We start from the raw sequence: 7,187 nt of genomic DNA, 5'->3' as shown, positions 1-7,187 counted from the left end.
GACACTAGATATCACTTTATTAGAGAACTTGTGAGCAATGGAGAAGTTCACTTAAAGCCTTGTAAATCTAGCGATCAATTGGCTGATATATTTACTAAGTCATTAGCACAATATGTGTTTGAGTTTCATAGAAGAAACTTAGGTGTTGTAAGCCTTGCTGAGATATAGACCAGCAGGCATGTTTGAGTTGTCATGAGTCATGTTTTAGTTTAGCAGTCGTAATTAAGGGGGAGTGTTAAAATATGATAATTACTCCTGCATGAGGAGTTGGCTAAACATAGAGAGTTAGTTAAGTGAGTGATTGAGTGGTTGAGTGTTTAAGTGTTGAGTCAAATCGAGTTAAGTGATAGACGACTTTGAATGTGTGATTGCATGTCAAGATATTTTAGGCAATTAGCTAGTGGGAAAAGGTTTAAATACCCTTCACTGGGTTCATTGTAATCATCATATTTTATGTGATCAATAAAAGAGCAGCAACGTGTGTTTTGTGTGAATTCATGATTTGTCTCCTCCACCTTTCCAACAATTTTGAGTTAGCAGGGTGTCACTATTATTATTGTTAATTTTGAAAACACTGAAATTCATATATAGTCGTATAGTCGTTTTCAATGGTTGAAGTTGATATTGTGCGGTAGGAATTTGACGAGAAAAAGAGTGGGGCCATTTGTCATTATGCTTCATTTATAACAATTTCAAACGCTAATCTTTCATGGGCCTCACACTTGAATCACTTTGGTATCCATTTCCGGCCGCGAGGTCATTGCGACACCCGCTGTGAGCAGCGGACTTACGAGTCATCGTGTCCATTGGTGCTTACCTCCCTTCATTCAAACCATGAAATGCTTTTCACACCATTGGTCCCATCACATGGTGCTCTGAATTTATATTCAAAACATATGCTTCCCCAAACCGTGGGAAGCTTTCATCTGTTGTCTCTTGAATAATAAAAGAAATATTAACTTCCACATATAATGAAAAGTATCATTAGATACAATTACATAACAATGAAGACTTATTTTTGGAGATTTTTTTAATAATTTTTATTATTGAAAATACAAGGAGTTAATTCTTTATATATTTAATAATTACTTATGTTTTTTTATAAAAAAATAATATTTTAAATTTCTTTATAAGTATATAAAGTCAATTAATTATTTATATTTTTATAATTTTTTTATAAAAAATTAATATTTTAAGTTTCATTATAATTATATAAATTAAATTATACAAATTAAATTAACAATTGCCACGTCTCATATCCATAAGGTTAAGAAAATCATAATTTTATATTGAATGATAATTATTATTATTAATTATTAAAGAAATTAATATATATGAGTTAAACATATATACATTAAAAAAATATGTGATAAGATTTTTAAGTACAAAGATTTACCCTCATTTTACCATGGAGATTGTGGATCTGTAAATAAGCTTTGTTACAACCAATATGATGGGTTACTAATATCAAATGTTCAAAAACTCATATTTCATTTTGATATGACATTTTTTAATTGATCGTTTTAATTAAAAAGATATAAATGATATAAGTATCTTTTAAATATATCTCAACCTTTGAATATTCTAAAATATTCCAGCGAGGTTAAATTTCCACCATCCACTTAATAATTATGGATAATTATTTTGTCGTGCTCTCCATCTCAGTATGGTATGGTAGACATGTTGTAATGTTTAACATTTTGACGGGGTAAAATAAATAAATTAATTAATTAATTAACAATAAAATAAAATAAAAAACATAAAATTCTCCATGAGATGATTTTTTTTTTCGATGCGCCCTATTTAAAGGTTAATAATTAAACCAACCTAGATCCATAATAACTCCGGATCTACCAAAAGCTGAGAGGGATCAAATTTATTTTCACTTTAAAAGAGGTTTGCATCTCAAAACCACTTAATAATTATGGATAATTGAACATCATATTCCACTACCCTAGATCCATCTTAACTTTGGATATACCAAGCACCCAGAGATCAAATATCTTTTCAATCTAAAATAGGTTGCAACTCAAGAGATTTGATCCCTACGGTCGTTGGTAGAATCACACTTAATATGGATCTAGTTTGTTTTAATTATTAATTATTAATTATAGGTTGTTTAATTATTAACTATAATTATAATTATCCTTGATGGGGTGAGATCCCAGGACCGCGGGGCTCCTTGATGCGGAAAGTGGAAGGGGGACCAACCCCTCGGTCCCCTCACTTCATTAAGCGATTAGAGGTGAGTGATGTCAAGCGTGTGAAACAGTCCAGTGGCTCGTTGAGTGTGGCAGGAGATGTTCTAAGGTGACAAATAGGTAATTTGAATGACATTCATGTTAAGGTGGTGGTTCAGCTTCATGCGTTTGAGTGGCTTTATGCACAACAGTGAAGGCAGAGGATTCTAGCCTTTTAGTTTTGGAGGCATTGGAAGTGTTTTCTCTTTGGGTTTGAGTGAGGTTGTCTGGCCCTATGCCTGTGCTTGGAAGGGTTCCCTGGGATTTTCTGGTCTGGTGTAGTGCAAATTGAGGTAACAATAACCACTTGGATTTTTTGGTTCAATTTGAATGTGGAAGGTGTTGGATTCTAGTTCTCTGATGGTTGTAGAAAGTGGGTGTGCGGGAAAAGTCTCTGGTGGGATGAGTGGAGCCACAATGTGTGGCTCTTGTGGTTTTCGGTACATACCCGGGGAAGGAGAGATACCCTCCTCCAATTCACTGGGTTTGAGTGTCGAAGTATTCAACAGGAAGTGTGTTGGTGTTATTTGGTCGGAGTTGGGTTCATTTGGACCACTCTGAGCTAGGAATTCGATGACCTTGGCACTCTATTCAACCACTTCCACGGTTGAATTGATTAGTGCAGTGGTAAAGGGTGGTGGGAAGCAAGGTGATGGTTTGGGAGAGGTGTGGTTCACATTCTTCCTCGGGTGATGAGAGGGTTTGGATTTCATCGAGGAGACGGTGGTGGTTCAAAGCTGAGCTCACCTCGTGAGTGGGTGACCTCTCCATCTTTCCTATTTGTAGTGAATGTTGTCGTGTCGCAGGCCCCTTCACAGTGAGGCCATTCCCATGGCATGGTCGGTCTTCACTCCCTGCGAAGCATAGCCCGACGAGACGTGAAGACCCGAAATTGGCCATCCCACCAGTGAATTTGGGGCAGGAGGGTGTTGGGTCAAGTCAAGGAGGCAAGGTTATGGGATGTTCCAAGTGACCGACTACTGGTGCGCGAGGGGGATGCGGAGGTGGTGAGCAGGCAATGAGGAAAGGTGGGTGTCCTCTGCAGGCTCAAAGGTGAGGAGGAACGAAGCGTGATGGGAAGAGGAGTCATGGGTTTGGCAGCTACTTGGAAACTGACCTGCGGGAAATTCAACATTGTTTCCTAGAGAATTGACGAGAATTATTCCAGCCTTTACTAGATCGGATGGAAACAACTGAGAGAATCAGAAGGGAGGAACATGTAGAGTTGGTAGCCACCTTGGACAAAATGCACTACCTCCAATGCCAGGTTCGCGAGTGAGTGGTGGTGGTTTGGCGTGGCCAGAACCTGCTCTCCAAAAAGGTGGAAAAGCTGGAGTCATAGATGGCTCACTTCGAAGGGCATGTCCAATGCGCCTTTAGTCCACTGCCTCCTTTAGGAATAACCCCGGGTAACCTAGCTTCCATCACTTCTGATGAATAACATGATCACAGGTGCCCTCTTGGCATTACTTGTTTTTTGGAATCACTGGCCCTCTCGGGGTGTGACTATGTCTCTAGCATCTTTTTTGTATATTTGTCACCTTTTTCATATAATGATTAACAAACCTAGTTAGAGTGAGACCACCTATTTTTTTAAACTTCAAATGTATATCTTTCATGCCAGCTGAAGAGAATATTGAATTAAAAAATATATTATAATTATTATTATTTTCTTAAGTTTTTATTTTTTTTATTTTTATGTAATGTGGCGAAATAAAAATGCTTTCATTATTATTTATAATTATAATAATTATTTTTTTATTTTAATTTAATTTTAATTTTAATTTTCAATCAAAATATTTACATAGTATAATACAATAAAACAAATATCACTTTTAGAATAGAGATCTTCTCAACCAAAATACTCATAATGTAAAAATATACAAAAATTAAAATAATAATTAATCAAAATAAAATTTATAAAATAAAGATAAATAACTTTATAAATACAAATATTTAATTAATATATTATTGAAAAAATAATAATATAAAAATAAAAATGATTTATTACGATAATAATAATAATTTTAAAAATGTTATTATTATTATGATAATTTAAAAAATATTATTCATTTATTGATATAAAAATGAAAAGATTTGATGACTCATTACATGAAGAATGGGGTCGGCTCTGCATCATAGGCAAATGAAACCCTACTGACAGGGGTTTACAGGCCGTTCTACGGCCCTGTAAGCCCCCACACCCCCGTACTTCCCCCTGTACTTCTTTTTTTCGAGCCGGTTTTTCACTTTTCCCTCTCGACCCGCGGCTCCATATAACGTTTTTTACCCTCGCTCCCCCGTTTCATTTTTTACCCTAGTTTTTACCTGGCTACCTGCACTCCTCGCATCAGAACGGCGCCTTGACTCACCTGATTGGCCGACAGCACATGGAGGTGGTCGTTTTCTTTTCCTCTGGAGAGAGCGACCTGTGAACAAAGTCGTTCCACCTGCATATCCACAACGGTCTCCCCCGTTGTCGGTGCCGACCCTAAGCGGTTACTAGGTTTCGAGGCGGACACTAGCAGGCGGTTACCAGATTTCTGAGGTGGGCACTTGCAGCTGTCGACATGGACTCAGAAGAGGTGGATTATTCGGATTCCCCGCTGGCGGAAAGCAACATCTGGCGCTCCACGTTCACATCATCTGGGGGTCTACACAGTGGGAATATGTCTGCTAGTTTTGAGCATCTCTCTCCCCCTATTGACCCGTCTCTCCCCTCCTCCCTTTACCCTGGCGAGCCCTCCTCCTGGAACTCCTTTGTTGTTCCCTCCCCGGCTTCTCTCGGTTTCCTAGCGGACTGTTTACAGTCCTCCCCGAACGGCGTTGCCCCCCATCTGCCGGATTTACCCTCCCAATCCCTTTTCCCTGCAAATCCCACGGAGATCCCTACTCATCCTGTGGAAAACCCTCCCCTTTCGGAACCTAACCCTCCCTCGGTCCTTCCCGTTCCCTCTGGCAGCTATCACGCCGTTCCCCCTCTCCCTGAAGCCATCCCTGCCCCCGGGTCTATCCCACATCCCCCCCCTCCTGTTCCCCCCCTGCGGGCTCACAGGCTCCTGTTAACCCGGGCCGCATGTCCTCCCGCCCCTCTAAGAAACAACGCTGTTTTAAATCCACAGCCGAGGACGTCTTCCTGAGGCTGGAAGAGGATATACAGTGGGGGGATGCCATGGATCTGGCGGACTGTGTCCTTGTGGGTCGGATTCGAGGCAGACATACCACGACGGCAAAAATAAAGCAATGGGCCACAGAGATCTGGGGTCAATACCTAGCGGAAATCCCATCTGTTCAGACGTTCGTGCGAGGATGGTTCGCACTCAGATTCGCAAGGGCGGACCACACGAGCTGGGTTCTTTCATCTTTTTGGCACTTTGAAAAAGCTCCGGTCCTACTCAAGCGGTGGACGCCCCTCTTCGACCCGGAGACGGAGCTGCTTGGCATTGGACCTGTCTGGGTCAGACTACCGGGCTTTCCCCTTCAATACTGGTCCGAAGATATCTTCAGGAGAATTGGGAATGCGCTCGGCACTTTCATGGAATCTGATAAATCCTACATCTCGACGGGCTCGATGGCTTATGCAAGAATCCTAGTGCACATGGACACCAGAGGGGGAGTGCCGGAAAATATCACAATACAATGGAAATCCACTTCAAGGAAGCAGAAGCTCGATTATGAGGGCATTCCCTATCGATGCAGAAGATGCCACCAGGTGGGTCATCTATACAAGGACTGCCCCCTCCTCCAGAAGACCCAGCAGACAGATACAGGCCAGGACCTACCCTCTACAGAAGGTCTACCTGACCCTCCCGCAGCGGTGGCACCAAGGGCGGACCACAACATTACATCTGACACGGTGGAAATGCCTCCAGCACCTCGCCGCAAGAAGCAAGCATCGAATTCGACTCGGCCTCCATCTCCTCCTCTGACGCGTTCAAAAGCCGCAAAAGGAGTCGTCTTCTCTTCGGGTACGTCCTCTACATTGTCTGCCTCTGCTTCTCTACTTGCATCTTTGAGTTTATCGGCCTCTGGCATGCCCCCCCTATCAGGATCCCCCCTCCCTCATCCCCGTCAGCACTCGACCTGGTTAAGGTTGTATGCCCTCCCCAACCCCCTCCCCGCTCGCATTATGTGTCCTGCCCCATCCCGAAGCCAACAGGCTTTCCCACCTCCTCCTCGCTTCCCTCTTTCCCCCTCCCCTCTTTTCCTTCGCCCTCCCCTTCGGTAAACTCATCTCCGAGATACCCCACCCGCTCAACCACTAAGCTGAAAGTCACAGACTCCATTGGGCTGTCGGTGGAGACCCATATCCTCTCGCCCAAGCAGGGGCGTGGTCGACCTACCTCAATGTCTAAAGCTCAGAAACAAGCGGAGGACGAGGTCCTCCAAGGTAGACAGCATACTATTCATAGGGCCCTTAGAGCGCAGGACACCCTCCCCCACCCCCCTCCATGAAAATCTTGTCCTTCAACTGTAGAGGGTTGGCCAGCCCGGAAAAAAAATCGGCCCTGAAGCGCCTCTTACTCTCGAACCCGGTGGACATCATCTTTTTACAAGAAACCTTATGTAGAGCAGACTCTGTAACCTCCACACTTGGTTTATGGCTGCCTGGGTGGACTTTTACAGCCATTGATGTATCAGGCCGTTCAGGAGGCATTGCTATTGGCTTTAAGAACAATTCCATATATCTAAAGAATATCTGGGGTGGAGGGGGTTTTTTGGGGGCAGACATATACTCTAAAGATCTGGAGGAAAATCTTAGAATCATCAATGTCTATGGACCCTGTCTAAACAGAGAGCACTTCTGGCAAAAGCTCTTCAGCTCCCCTCTTCTCCAAGCTGAGAACACTATATTGGGTGGAGACTTAAATTTCTCTTTGGGTTTCTCTGAATCATGGGGACATCTGGCACAAATCGATCCCCTCTCTGACTACTTTGGGCAGTTGC

Source organism: Pinus tabuliformis, chromosome 6 (assembly GCF_031772625.1).
Source record: "Pinus tabuliformis cultivar Carrire ecotype Pingquan chromosome 6, CPIR1, whole genome shotgun sequence".
Classification (NCBI taxonomy): domain Eukaryota; kingdom Viridiplantae; phylum Streptophyta; class Pinopsida; order Pinales; family Pinaceae; genus Pinus; species Pinus tabuliformis.
Note: the sequence above shows the minus strand (reverse complement) of the source record.